This window comes from Eptesicus fuscus, chromosome 3 (genome assembly GCF_027574615.1).
Source record: "Eptesicus fuscus isolate TK198812 chromosome 3, DD_ASM_mEF_20220401, whole genome shotgun sequence".
NCBI classification, from domain to species: domain Eukaryota; kingdom Metazoa; phylum Chordata; class Mammalia; order Chiroptera; family Vespertilionidae; genus Eptesicus; species Eptesicus fuscus.
The window spans coordinates 63,703,059-63,718,163 of record NC_072475.1 but is presented as its reverse complement, the minus strand read 5'-3'; the positions used below and the strand labels follow the sequence as shown (position 1 = coordinate 63,718,163).

Genomic DNA, 15,105 nt, shown 5'->3' with positions numbered 1-15,105 from the left:
GCAAATTAACCACCACTCTGCTACACAAGCCAAGCCACGCCCATCAGCCAATCAGGACGAGTATGCAAATTAACCCCAGCCAAGATGGCTACCATTGGGTTTCCCTGGCAACAGAAGAAGCCAAGCTTTCCACACACTCTGGTGGGCCCAGGCCTCCACTTAAGGATACAAAGTTTTAATTATAGAAATGGCGGCAGCCACGGATTAGCAGGAGGCTTGGCTCTGCTCCAGGCTACAAAGTTTCAATTGTAGAAGGTAAATAAATTCCAGATACTAGGGCCTCTGCTTGGGTCACCAGGGGTGTGGCTGGCCTGCAAATGACCATAGGCCCCTCGCCCAGGCCTCTCCACAACCCAAGGGAACCCCACCTTAATCCAGGACACCCTTCAGGGCAAACCAGCTGGTCCCCACCCATGCACCAGGCCTCTATCCTATCTAATAAAAGAGTAATATGCAGATTGACCATCACTCCAACACACAAGATCAAGATAGTTGCCCCCATGTGGTCAAAGATCCTGCCCCCCTGTGGACACAAGATGGCCAGCAGGGGAGGGCAGTTGAAGGCAATCAATCCTGCAGGGGAGGGCAGTTAGGGGTGACCAGGCTGGCAGAGGAGGGAAGTTGGGGGCAAACTGGCTGGCAGGGGAGCAGTTAGACATCAATCAGGCTGGCATGGGAGTGGTTAGGGTGATCAGGCTGGCAGACAGAAGCGATTTAGGGGCAATCAGGAAGGCAGGCAGGCGAGCAGTTGGGAGCCAGCAGTCCTGGATTGTGAGAGGGATGTCCGACTGCCCGTTTAGGCCCGATCCCAGGATCGGGCCTAAACGGGCAGTCGGACATCCCTCGAGGGGTCCCAGATTGGAGAGGGTGCAGGCTGGGCTGAGGGACACCACCCCCTCCGTGCACAAATTTCATGCACCGGGCCTCTAGTAATAAATATGAAAAATATGGTATTTTTATTTTAAGAAATCTAGTGCCCATCAGAGGTCAGAACTCATGTCAGATAAGCAGGAAATTCTTTATGACAGACACAGAGGTTGGCTCCTCACTACATTCATTCCCAGTGGCTACAACCACTGCACACATGGCTTATGTTGAGAAACAGAGCCTATTTGTTTAGAAAACTTTTACCCTGAGTACTTTGTCTGAGCATAAACTAATCTAACATTCAGCAATACCTTGTCAGTTCTATCCTGGCCCCTAGCTGCATCCTGACTATCCTGAGTTTCCATCACCAATATATTTACTTTTACTTTTTTTAAAAAAATGTATTTTTTATTTTAGAGAGGATGGTAGAGAGAGAGCGATACATCATTGATAAGAGAGAATAATTTCATTGGCTGCCTCCTGCATGCCCCCTACTGGAGATCGAGCCCACAACCCAGGGTATGTACTCCAACCGGAATTAAACCATGACCTCCTGGTTCATAGGTCGATGCTCAACCATTGAGCCATACTAGACAGGTACTTTTTATTTTTCATCTCTTCTTTGGGAAGTCCTAAACCCCCAAAACACTGTGGCAACTGAATGGCATCACCTGCCCCTTAAAGGGACATTGGGGACAATAATTTACCAGTTTTCTTGCCATTATATGACAATTATGTCACTACTGTGAGTTCTGTGCCAGGACAAAATTGCTGAGGAATTCGTATTTTTCATGTCCGCCTCAAATACCTTTGTGGTATAATTTCAATGAATTTAATGATCTCTTTGCTTCCATCTCAAAGCCCTGGTACCATCCTTGTAGTTTTAGTGTTTAGAGTAAGAAAATTTGTACCTTTTTCTGGAAGATGTGTAGCTCTCTAATTCAAGAGAGCTTTAAAAAACATGCCTCCTAAACCTCACGGTTCCCAATGGTAACTGAATGATCAGCTCTTTCTGGGAGGTCCTTCCTTGTTTGCAACCTCTATGTTACCTCCACCTTTCATCCAGGGTTTTTAGGTCTGTGATGCTAAGGTTTCTCCAAAGTAGAGTGAGAGGAAGCTTCTCAGGGCCCTGAATGGGAGGGGTGAAGAAAAATTCTACAATTGATAGAAATGTAGTAATAACCATTTCTGAGCTTGTTATATTTTTGGGGATAAAAAGAATTACTTTTTATTTATTCATATATATAAAAATATATATATATATATAATACACACATATATACATATATATGTATATATATACACACACACACATATACATATACATATATGTATATATATATACACATATACATATATATATACATATACATACATATATATATATATATATATATATATATATATATATACTAGTAGCCCGTTTGCACGAAGATTCGTGCAATAGACCTTCATTCACCTGGCGGCCTGCACCAGTTTTCTGCCGGCACTGGGGACCCAGGCCTTGGCTGTGGCCACCGCCTTCTACCTTCTTTCAGGGTCGGGGCTTGGCCCCGGGCGGTGGCCTTGGGCTCGGCCGCACCCAGCATCCCTGCTACCGATCGCAGGAGCTGACCCCCAGTGGTTTCCTGCTATCGGTGCAGGCTCCCCGCTGGTGCCCAAGGCCGGGAAAGCCTCAGGCGGCTTTCCCGGCCTTGGGCTCTGCCACACCCCAACGTCCCTGGTGGGCGTGGTTGGTGGGCGTGGCTTGGTTGGTGGGCGTGGCTTGGGCGTAGCGAAGGTGCTGTCAATTTGCATATTTGTCTATTACAAGGTAAGATATATATACACACACACACACACACATTAACATACTTTGGCACATTTCATGAAGGACTTTAGGTGTTACATAAATATGTTGTTACAGGAATTTTGCAATGTCTTTCTTTTTAAAAACATATTTTTATTGATTTTAGAGAGGAAAGAAGAGGGAGAGAGAGAGATAGAAACATCAATGATGAGAGAGAATCATTGATCGGCTGCCTCCTGCATGCCCCCCACTGGGGATCGAGCTCACAACCCGGGCATGTGCCTTTGAAAGGAATTGGACCTGGGACGACCCTTCAGTCCGCAGGCTGATGCTCTATCCACTGAGTCAAACCGGCTAGGGCTGCAATGTCTTTCTTAATATAACTTTAAATTTTAGAGGAAAAATGACCAAGTATTTAGATGTTGATTTTAACAAATCTTATAAATATGTTTTATTTTCCAACTATATTACACATGATTAAAAGGTGGAGATCATTTTTTAAAGGATCTGTAATGGGTTCAGAACAGTATTTTCAAATGGTGAGCATTTAAAAGCATCAAAGATGTTTGTGAAATTCTATGCTGGCATTGTTAGTATTTCTCTTCAATTTGCTCAGCTATTGTAAGTCATGTGTGATAAGTGAGGAGGAAATGGAGGGCAATGTGAGGTTGATGTAACTTCCCTGAAGGTCAGCCAACAAGCTGGAGGGAATTAGGACGGAATTAGAACTCACACCCCTTAATTTTCCAGGCTGTGCTTAGCCCAGTGAACCCCACTGCCTCTGACTCAGTGCATTAATATAGACTGTGAAACACAGATTGTCTGAACATATGGCAGAGAGGATGAGAAGATAATATTCCATAGCAAGATGTGTTCCTGCAGACGGTGGCTGCAAAGGCTGTTTTTCTGCAGAGAATTCAGCAAGTGAAGCGTTAAGAACTTTTCTTATTTTGTCTCTAAATGATACAACTTTTCTATTTGAATGTGATAAATTTCTGGGCATTCCTATTGTCAGGGGAAGCTGGTGGAAGTGAGACCAGGAGGTGTGTAAGGCTCCCCATAGTCCATGTTTGGGAATAAATGGTAAGGCCCATGCTGAGCACTCAGTGTTATACCTGGAGGGGTGCCTTATAATTGTTGTTTCTTCTCCTTTGTCAGCAAACCACATCCCATATTTAAGACACAGGTTCCAGAAATGTCTCCTGACCTAGATGTTTCTATCCTCTTTAGCAAACTATAATAATAAAAGTATAATGTGCTAATTAGACCGGACATCCTTCTGGACGAAGCCGGGGCTGTAAGGGAAGCCCGGGTCCCGGGTGCCAGAGGGAAGCCAGTGCCAGCAGCCTGGGGAAGAAAGGCCTACTCTTGCAACGAATTTCATGCATCGGGCCTCTGGTAATCTATAATGTTCTATGTTTTTGTATGCCTAGCTTTTTCTTTATCACTATAACTAAATGCCACTAATAAACTAGTCCAGGGACTTCATACAATTCATTGGGCAAGTTATTATGGATTTTAGGCCCAAATTCTTGAGCAGGAAATAGCAATGTAAGGCTTGTAGGGAGGAGAAGGAAATCAGAACAGATGAGACAGGGTATAAGGCAGAGAGTCCAAAAGTTCAGGGACGTTAGGCGTGATTCAGGGCTGTTGTTTTCAAACTGGTGGACACTCCAAAAGGAGGAAATGGGGCGACAGCCTGGGTAGTGTTCTGTATCCCTCTCCTCAACTTATATCTTGTATATTGGTACCATATAATAGAGTGCAGTGTCAGAGTTTGGTTGGAAAAATAAGATTTTGTCATTAAAAGTCAGCCCTAAAAGCCTGACTTAGGAAATAGTTGGTTCCATATAATGTAGTGTAGTAGTTAAGAGCCTGGGCACCGGTTTTAGGCAGAATATAGCTTTCCATCTAACTAACCTTTGAACTGGACCCAGCTGCTTAGCCTCCCTGTACCCTAGTTACCTCATTTAAATAATCCTATATAATAAAAGGCTAATATGCAAATCAACTGAACGGTGGAATGACCAGTTGCTATGAAGTGTACTGACCACCAGGGGGCAGATGCTCAATGCAGGAGCTACCCCCTGGTGGTCAGTGCGCTCCCATAGGGGGAGCGCCACTCAGCCAGAAGCCCTGAGCTGTGCTCACGACTGGCGAACACAGCGGTGGTGGTGGGAGCCTCTCCTGCCTCCACGGCAGTGCTAAGGATGTCTGACTGTTTGCTCAGTCAGGCATCCCTTGAGGGCTCCCAGACTGTGAGAGGGTACAGGCTGGGCTGAGGAACGCCCCCTCCCTGAGTGCACGAATTTTGTGCACCAGGCCTCTAGTGGGGTAATAATTGTGTCTACCTCATACTTTTGTAACAAGACCTAAAAGAGAATACATGGAAGCACTTGGCATTGAGACTGTCACACAGTAAACACTAACTAAAAGGTAACTGCGATTATTTTATTATTGCTACTACTATTACTTTTGCTATATTTATTTATTTATTTAAATCCTCACCTGAGGATATTTTTTTCTATTGATTTTTAGAGAGAATGGAAGGGAGACAGGAGGGGGAGAGAGAGAACATCAGCTTGAGAGAGACCCACTGATTGGCTGTCTCCCACATGTGCCTCGATCCCTGGCTGAAGATTGAACCTGCAACCAAAGTACATGCCCTTGACTTGGAATTGAACCCAAGACCCTTCAGTCTTCAGGCCAATGCTCTAACCACTGAGCGAAACTGGCCAGGGCTACTTTGGATTCATTGTCTTAATCTAGTTTGGAATTTGTGCAGAATGCCATGGAACTCCAATGATCTGACCATGAATGATATGTCCCCAACTCATGGAAAGAGAGAACATGAAACACTGGTGGCAACAGGAATTAGAAAGAGATTCTACATGGGGATGGTGTTTCAGGGTCTAGACCATGCTGATTGGCTGAACATACCCAATTCCAAAATGAATATTTGTGTCCCTCACTGTTACAGACTGAATGGTTTCATGTTCCATCCTACCCACCCCCATTCCCATACCCCAGAAAATTCATGTTGAAGTACTAACACCCAGCATGTCAGAATATGACTGTATTTGGAAACTTGGTCTTTAAAGAAAGTACTGAAGTTAAAATGATGTAATTGTGATGGCCCCTAGTCCAATATGGTCAGTGTCCTAAAATGAGGATATTAGGACACAAAACATGCAGAGGGAAGACAGTGTGAAGACACAGAGAGCAGATGGCTGTCTGCAAGCCAAGGAGAGAGGCCTGGAACCTATGCTTCCCTCACCGCCCTCAAGGAACTAGCCCTGCCGACATCTTGATCTGCGACCTCAAACCGCCGAAACTGTGAGGCAAGAACCTTCTATTGTTGAAGAAATTGAAACAATAAACTCAGTCCATGGCACTTTGCTATGGCAGGCCTAACAAACGTTGGCATTTCATATTCTAGCTGAATTCCAAAAGGTGAATTTTCTTTACGGGTCCAAATGCAGGGAGAGTAGGCTGGGGCCTGGTACTCGCCTGAAATTCCAGTTCTACTCTTTGTTTTTCCAAAGTAAAATGCCACATGTTGGGATCCTTTAGGCACCCCAAATCAGCATTTAATTTTTCAGCAGGTATATTTCAGCCAGCTTTTCCTCTGGTATTCTCCAACACCCGCAGGCTTTCAGTCACTTTAACGGAATCTCTAGCATGTGGGTGGCATTGCTTTCCAGCTACACGCTGGCGCCTGGCATATTCACTATCTGCAGGAAGGACCTAAAGAGGTATCAATCAAGGTTTTAATCAGACAATATGATGCCTGCTAGGATAATGCCTCTGGAATACCCTAGAATCAAAGGTTAATAAAAGCCAAACAACAGAAACAAATCATTAAAAATGTTTCCCATGGAGAAAAAATTTTAAAGAAAATCCAGCTGGACCCAAAATGAAATAGCTATCAAAGAAAGCACCCCTATTAGCTGTCAGTTCCTAGCAAGTTCAATCAGCTGGTGTGCCTGAGCCTGCGGGAATATTTTCCCAGCAGCCTCCCACACGCCAAACTTGACTGCTCTGTGCGAGCCACATTAAGCCTGTCTGCATCAATCCCCGGGTCTCCTTTGCAGCAGCAGCTTAACGAGGTGAGGGAGCTGGCATCACCAAGAGGCAAGTGCTATTTTAGAGGGAAGCTGAGAGAGGAGCAGTGGTGGAGAAAAGCTAGATATAGGCCATTAAGCAACAGGGCTTTTCTCTTAAGATCTCATATTGTCATTTCTATGCAGATGTGTTGTCTTCAAACTTCTAATATCAGAACAGGCTGTGGAAGATGATTGAGGAAGCACTGACTCACAGCAGCCTGGCCACCCTCACACAATTTTATCTTACGGAGAAATTGGAGATTATGCCAGTTTCTCTCCATGCATCTCTCAGCAATTAGTAACCCACCTCTTCCCAGGATGGGCTATAGCTTCAGGTTAGGCCGGGACTTCCTTTAGAATTCACAATGAGAAACATTACCAAAAAAAAAAATCTCATGTTTTCTTTTTCCTCTCTTAGACAAAGTCTGGCTGGAAGCATATTCATACAGTGTTATCACTATTGGGGGAGTTGATCTAGCTTTGCCTCCATACTCCCAATGAAGGGGCCTCGCCTCTGGCAATAGGACCAGATGAGAAGCAACGAAACAGAGAATCAGCCCTCCAACCAATTCTATGAGCTAGCAAACAATACCATGTGGGGCAGCTCAGCCTTTTCCCTCACTCCCTTCCTGGAGGCCAGTTTCACAGATTGCTTAAAGAGCACAGCAGTGCTGGGTTTGGAAGGGCTTCTGGGAATAGAAACTGAACTTCTATTTTGAAATGCCTCCCTCCTGATGTTCTTAAATAACACTGGCAACAACAATAGGCATTTATACCAAGAGGGTCCTTCAGAACCTTTATAAAATCCTTCCAAATATACTCGCTTGCTTCTACGCAGTGAAGATAATATGCTTTGTGACAGGTGCCCAGAAGATGGCTGCATAGCTTTTGGCAATTGGAACCATCTGTTGTCTAAAATAACTCCTTTACTTGTGTCTAGGCTCTGACATGTGCCTGCAAATTTCTTTGACCCAGTAATATGATGTGCTATGTTTGTTTTCTAAAACCACAGAAAATCATCCAAGAGACCTAAATGACCCATTTGCCCAACCACATGCTTGAATGTATGACATCTGAATTAACATTGCAATGAAGGAGCAAGGTGACGAATATAGAAGTTATTTTCCCCTGAGTACTGGCTCTTACTGAACACCATTTCCCTCTTAGTTTGCTTAAACTCTCTTTTTACTAATTCCATTTAATTTCCTTTTCCCTAAAATCCATGAGTATAATGTACTTTGTCCAGAATGTGACCAGTACTGGAAGAGTAATATTTTCTTCATGTCTTTTATTATACAGTTTGAAATAATTCTCTAATGACCCAACATGGCATAGTGAAGATAGCTCTGACCTTGGAGAAAGAAGATACAGATGCCAGTCCCAGCTCCATCAATTATTATCTTGTAAATCGGGAGGCCTATCAATCTTACTATCTATTTATAAAATGGGAATAAAGTTGTATGTCCTCAAGAGGGCTTTTGAGAGAGTTAAATAGGATGATACTAGTATATGTAAAAACAATTTAAAAATGGAAAATTGCATGTATATGAATGGTTTATTCCTCTTTTATTTTTATAACTGTTAGGTTACTCCTTGGAAAATTGTGCCAAAGTGGGTAGAAAGTGAAAATGGGAAGAACATAGTGCTTTAATTAGATCCACAGGACATTGCGTTCACATGGGTAGATGGAGCTCCAGGCCCTTTGCGTTTCAGCACATTGATATCTGGTAACTTAATATGCAAATGAAAGGCCTCAGAGGGCATCCAGTCTCCACATGTGCCAATTAATCAAAGGAAACAGTATCATCCTTTAATTCCACTAATTAAAGGATCATCCATAAGCTACAAGTTTCTGAGCTACTGAGGTTTAATAAATTTGCAATAAATTACAAGTAATACATTAATCAGGGACTAAATTGCTACTGAGTGATATGATGAGAGGAGGGCGCAGTTTATTTATGTATTGAAATATTTTTTCTTAAATGTCTTATTACTTTCCGTCTTAAAAAGTTTTGAACAACTTGGTTGTGTGAGGCCATAGATCCCTATGGCTCATGTAACAAGCAGTCCAGAAATAATATATAAGTGCAGCTATTAAATAATGTGATTGGGGGCTCATAAATGTACAATTCATTCAATGGCTGCTTGCTTGAAATCAGTCGCTTTGTGAATCCGTACTCTTGTTCTAATGATACCACTATTGCTAAAAATTAGAGATTCCTTTAGCAATTGCCCTAAAATACTCATTTTTTTCTCTGGGGTGGCAAATTATAATATGAGGGTGAATTTGAATTTGGAAGCTGCTAAAAATGTTTGGGTCTAAACTAAAAAAAACTTCCTTTTTAGCAAACATTTTGAAGAAATAAAAAGCTAAGACACTGACAATAGTTTTCTGTTTTTGCAATTTGCAATTTATATAACTGATGAAGGGTTATTATTCAGAATAAATACAAAACTCATAAAATCAATAAGATAAACAAAATGGGAAAGGTACAAACAGGCAATTAATTCATAGATAAGAAAATCCAAATGACTAATACACATATAAATGATAAAACTTTAGTGTTTTCAGACACAATTTTTTAAATGCTATAATAGTTAACATCTATTTTTACCAACTATACTAGTAAAAGGTCTGACAATTTTAATTGTGACAGGTGTATAGAGAAACAAAAACTCTCTTAGTCTTCCAGTGGCTTATAAATTAGTATAACCACTGTGGTAGAGGCTGCAAGTTATCCCCAAATATTTGTCCTTCTCTTCTTTCTCAGTAATAGGAACTCTATTTTTAGCTGGATCCATGGCCAACTGGGAGAAAGACGTAATATCCCATTTTTCCTTAAAGCCAGATATGGCCATTTAAGTTCTGACCAAGGGGATTCAAGTAAAAGTGCTGAATGCATCCTTGAGAAAGGAACTTTCTTCTTCCTGTAATCCAAAGTGTGGATACTATGATTGGGTCTTCAGAAATAATTTTGGACCCTTGGTTGATCTTGTGGATAAAAATTATTCATACGAGGTGACCTCTAATATTGAAGGAGCCTGGGTCTTGGACACTGTGGAGTGCCTTACCGTGTCTGCACTGGCCAACTCCAGAGTTCTTGAACATAAGATAAAAATGCATGGGGTTAGCCCTGACCAGTTTTTTCAGTTGCTTAGAGCATTGTCCCAATATGCCAAGGCTGTGGGTTTGATCTCCTGATAGGGCACATATAAAAAGCAACCAATGAATGCATAAATAAGTGGAACAAATCTCTCTCTCTCTCTCTCTCTCTCTCTCTCTCTCTCTCTCTCTCTCTCTCTCTCCCAATTAAAAAGTACATGGGTTTAAGCCACTGTGATTCTGGATGTTTTTTTATTACTCACAACAATTAACCAAATCCTAGCCTATACAACCTCATTAGGAAAAGCTTTGGGATTATCTCAATTATCTCATAAGGTTAAAGATATGCATATCCTACAGCTCAGCAATTTATTCTCCTAAATATATGCTTTGAAGGATCACATTCTTGTGTACACTGGGAAGCATGTACAAAAAGGTGTCTGAGTAAAGTAAATCTATCTCTGGGGACATGAAGAGATTCAAGTCTGACCACAACACTTAGGCTTAAGTACAACCACTATAGCAGAGCACTCCTTTCTCTGCTTTTAAATGCACAAATAATAATCAAGGACATGCAACCCAAATGGATGAAGCTGACTACCTGTTCTGGCAAAGAGACTGAAAGCTTATGTCTAATCACCACTATCAGGACTGTCTCCACCATTGCTACCACCTTCACCACTATCTTGATATCTTTGCTTTGTATGAAGCCTTTTATATTCCTGACATTTTATTCGATGCTTCATATCACTATCTCAATAATCCAGTAAGCTAGATATTATTAATCCTTTGTAAGATTGGCTCAGAGTAGTGAATAAATGAACTCACTTTGTCATAGCAAGTAAATGGCAATGCCTGGGTTCAAATACAAAATGTCTGTTTCCAAAATGTGTCCTCTCAACCATCATACTGCTTCTGTAAAGCCCTCAAATACGTATGTTTTTACTGTCATCCCTTCCATTACAGTAATGGGTACCATGGCTTCTCTGAAGCATTTTTCATATAAATGTTTAAAGAAGTAACAAAAAGGAATAAAAGAGTAAATGTGTGACTGATTATTGACAATTCTTCTGAGAGGTTGGAAGATGAGATGCCAAGAGAAAAGAAGCAATGATGGTGAAAGGATAGAAATGAGTAAGACAAATTAAAAGTAGGGAAATAGGCAGAAGAAAAGAAAGGATCAGGAGAATGAACAGAAAATGATAAGACTATCCTAAATAACTTACTTTTTCTTTCTCCAAGATGCCTCTGTCTCACCTTGAAATAGGTGTTTCATCTTTTGAAATGAGTTGGATAAATAAGAAGCAAAAGTTGAAAAGTAATTTCAAGTCAACAGAGCAAACACTAGGGTAGATTGTTTTTCCCTCGCAAGCCTTCCATCCAGAAAGTTTTAAGGTCTCATGGTTTTGGAAATACTTATCGCAATGAAAATAATAATAATAATAATTATAATAATAATAATAATAATACCGCCTAGCTGGTGATTTCCCTTTGGCAGCATGTGTGTAGCAATCAACTTGTCATAAAAGTATCTTCAAGTTCACACACTAATTTGCATGAATCCATTTATTAGTCTAAAGAAATAAGGGCTATTTCATGCCTTTGGACATCATTGTATTTGGGGCTATCTTGGACATCTACGCTAGTGAGGTACTTTTAGAACAGAACAAAGAAGTTCTTGCTTTGACTTATTAGGTATATTTGAATATTTTAGCTGTGCATTTGAATGTATATATCACAGATATACATAGAAACTGATTTGGGGTGTGAAAACTCAGATTGTTAGGGTGGGAATATGACACTTGGTACTTGCAAAAATTCTTTAAAAATAGTATATTTACCTACTTATTAAAAGACATAGTTTTGGTTCTGCTGGTTTCAGCAGGTGGAGTATATGACAAAACCCTTCCTCGTCTGAATTCTGTGATATATGCGTTGTCATAAGATCTGTTATCTATATATATTAGGGTTTTTTTATAGCAATCACCATTTAACCCCTCTTTTTATTGTAATGATGTTATGTGAGTTGAAAATGGGAGAGAGGAAGAAGGCATAACGAGAAAAGTTCATTCAACCTCTCCATGGCATGCTAGGGCCAGAAAATCCAAGGGTATACTCAGATAATTCTGAGGCATGAGAATGAATCCTATGGTATATGCCCTGAAGGGGAAGCTCTGGAGCAGTGGGCATGAAGTCAGGGAAGGGCTGCAGAATAGGTTTCTTACTCTTCATTTTAAAAATTCAAAATTATGCCTATTCAATGTTGATGAAAAATATATTATGATAAATATACCTCTGTATGTTTTTGTTTGTTTTCTAAAAAATGTTAAATAAACCAAGAGGTCAAAACCCATATGATTTTCTAAACTAGGACAATGACATATTTACTAGTAGACTGTAATAGCAGGCAAAACTATTGTTTAGAACTTCATAATAAAGTTCTTTTATTTTTTCTACTTAGCCTGAATTTATTCTTTTAAATTAAATTTATTGGGGCAACATTGGTTAATAAGATTATATAGGTTTCAAGTGTACATTTCTATGATACACGATCAGTATACTGCATTGTGTGTCTACCACCCAAAATCAAGTCATCTTTCATCACCATATATTTGGTCCCCTTTACCCTTTACTACTGCCCAAACCCTCCCCTCTGATAATCACCATACTGTTGTCTGTATCTATGACTTTCAGTTTTACATCCTACATGTGAGTGAACTCAAATGATTCTTAGCTTTTACTGATGACTTATTTTGCTTAGGATAATATTCTTAAGGTCCATCCATGTTGTCACAAATGGCAGTATTTCATCTTCTTTCTGTGGCTAAGTAATGTTTCCTTGTATATATGTACCACATACTTATCCAGTCACCTTTGGTTGTCTCCATGTTTGGCCACCATAAATAATGCTGCAATGAAATTAAAGATGCATATAACTTTGTGAATAAATGTTTTCAAATTTTTCTGGTAGATACCCAGGAGAGGGATTGCTGGGTCATATGGCAACTCTCTTCTTAATTTTTTGAGGAACCTCCATACTGTTTCCCATAGTGGCTATACCAGTTTGCATTCCCACTAGCAGTGAATGAGGGTTCCTTTTTCTCCACAACCTCTCCAACAGTTGCTATTACTTGTCTTGATAATAGCATTCTAACGGATGTGAGCTGGTATTTCATTGTAGTTTTGATTTGCATTTCCCCAATAGCTGGTGAAGTTGAGCTCCTTTTCTTATATCTGATGGCCATTTGTATGTCTTATTGGGCAAAGTGTCTGTTCAGGTCCTCTGCTCATTTATTTTTATTTTTTTTTGGCCTTTCAACTATTTTATATTTATATGTACACACACATATGTGTCGCCAACAGGTATCATTCTCACTTTATAAATGACAAGTTCAAGTGAGGTAATGAACCAAGGCCTATAAGTGTTGGTGCTATCTCTTGCATACTTTCTTTCTCAAGGGAGTTGCAGAATAGCCCAGCCCTGGTACCCTAAATTCCTAAAACCTGTTAGGCAAATTTGTGCAACACAGGTAGGTTGGTAGAGATGCCAAGGAATCTACAATCAGACCAGAAGAAAAAAAAATCACTTGTGAGTATTTAATGAACTTCCCTCCATGTGGCTTCAAGCTACCAGGACACAGGCCCTGCCAACACCCTTGATCGTCTCCTCAGCTCTTCTGCTGAAGAACTTGCTTTCAGAGCTTCCCCTTCCCCAGAACTCTGTAGTAGCCTGATTCCACCACATGAATGATAGGAGCAGCTCCAGTCTTGCTTTTGGCAGCATTTACCCACATTTGCTCACTGACCAAGGTCCACAGTTTACCAAGGTTGACAGTTAGGTAGAAGCTCTGGTTCCTCTTTAAGTGGTAATGCCTCACACCAACTTTCCCAAAGGAACCTGGGTGATATTGTTGAAGTTGATCCTGTGATGTGCAAGCCACCAGCATTACCTCGGCTTTGCAGGCACTTCCCGTACTTGCTGATGTGGCCATGGCACCCATGTTTCCGGGTCTTCCTCAGCCTGGATGGCATGTCAGTGGCCAAGATGCAAGAGCCCATTTTTTAATCGGATTGTTTGTTTTGTGTTGAATTGTATCTGTTCTTTATATATTTTGGATATTAACCCCTTGTGGGAGCTGTTGTTTACAAATATCTTCTCCCATTGGGTTGCTTGACTATTTGTTTGTTGGCAGAGTCTTTTGCTATGCAAAAGCTTTTTAGTTTGATATAGTTCCCCCAAAACCTATTTTTGCCTTTACTTCCCTTGCTTTTGGGGTAGAATTCGTAAAATCTTTTCTAAGCCAAGGTCAATAAGTTTAATACTTAAGTTTTCTTCTAGGTAACTTGTTTTTTCAGATCTTATATTTAGGTCTTTGATCCATTTGAATAATTTTTGTACATGAAGAAAAACTGTAGTCTAGTTTCATTCTTTTTTATGTGGCTTTCCTATTTTCCCAGCACTGTTAATAGAAGAGACTTTCTTTTCTACTTTGTATGCTTTTGGCTCCTTCGTTAAAAATTGTTTGCCCATAGCCCTGGCTGCTGTGTCTCAGTTGATTAGAGCATTGTCCCTTGCACTGGAAGGTCACAGGTTGGAATTCCAATTATGTCATTTACCTAGGTTATGGAATTAATCCCAGGTTGGGGCATGGATGGGAGACAAACATTCGATGTATTTCTCTCACATTGATGTTTCTCTCTCTCTTTCCTTTCCTCTCTCACTAAAATCAATCTTAAAAAGTATTTGCCCATACACATGTGGTTTATTTCTGGGCTCTCAATTCTGTTCCATTGGTCTGTGTGTCCATTTTCCTACCAATACCATGCTTTTTTGATTATCATTACTCTATAGTATAATTTAAAGTCAGGTAGTGTGAGGCCTACAGCTTCATTTTTTTTTTTTTCTGAGAATAACTTTGGCTATTTGGGGTCTTTTGTAATTCTCCATACAAATTTGATGATTTTTTGGTCCTATTTAAAAATGTCATTGATATTTTTTGGGGATTACATTAAATATTTATATTACTTTGGGTAATATAGCCATTTTAACTATGTTGATTCTTCCAATCCATAAACATGAAATATGTTCCCATTTCATTATGTCTTTTTCAATCTCTTTTAATAATGAGTTGTAGTTTTCAGTATATAGGTCCTTCACTTCCTTTGTTGAGTTTATTCTTAGGTATTTTAGTATTTGTGTTGCAATGGCAAAATTAATTTTTTTGTTTTTTGTTATTTAT

The 15,105-nt window shown here is 40.3% G+C and overlaps 1 protein-coding gene, 1 long non-coding RNA gene and 1 pseudogene across 4 annotated transcripts in view; 1 reads left to right on the top strand and 2 right to left on the bottom strand.

Annotated features, from left to right (window-relative positions):
* Positions 1–8,117, top strand: part of LOC114233397 (uncharacterized) — an 88,852-nt gene extending 80,735 nt beyond the window's left edge. Inside the window, exon 4 of the long non-coding RNA XR_003619545.2 lies at positions 8,062–8,117. This is a non-coding gene — a long non-coding RNA (uncharacterized LOC114233397). The remainder of the gene's footprint in view (positions 1–8,061) is intronic.
* Positions 1–15,105, bottom strand: part of LSAMP (limbic system associated membrane protein) — a 631,931-nt gene that overhangs the window by 158,696 nt on the left and 458,130 nt on the right. The window lies entirely within an intron of this gene.
* Positions 13,488–13,897, bottom strand: LOC129148591 (60S ribosomal protein L27a-like; annotated as a pseudogene).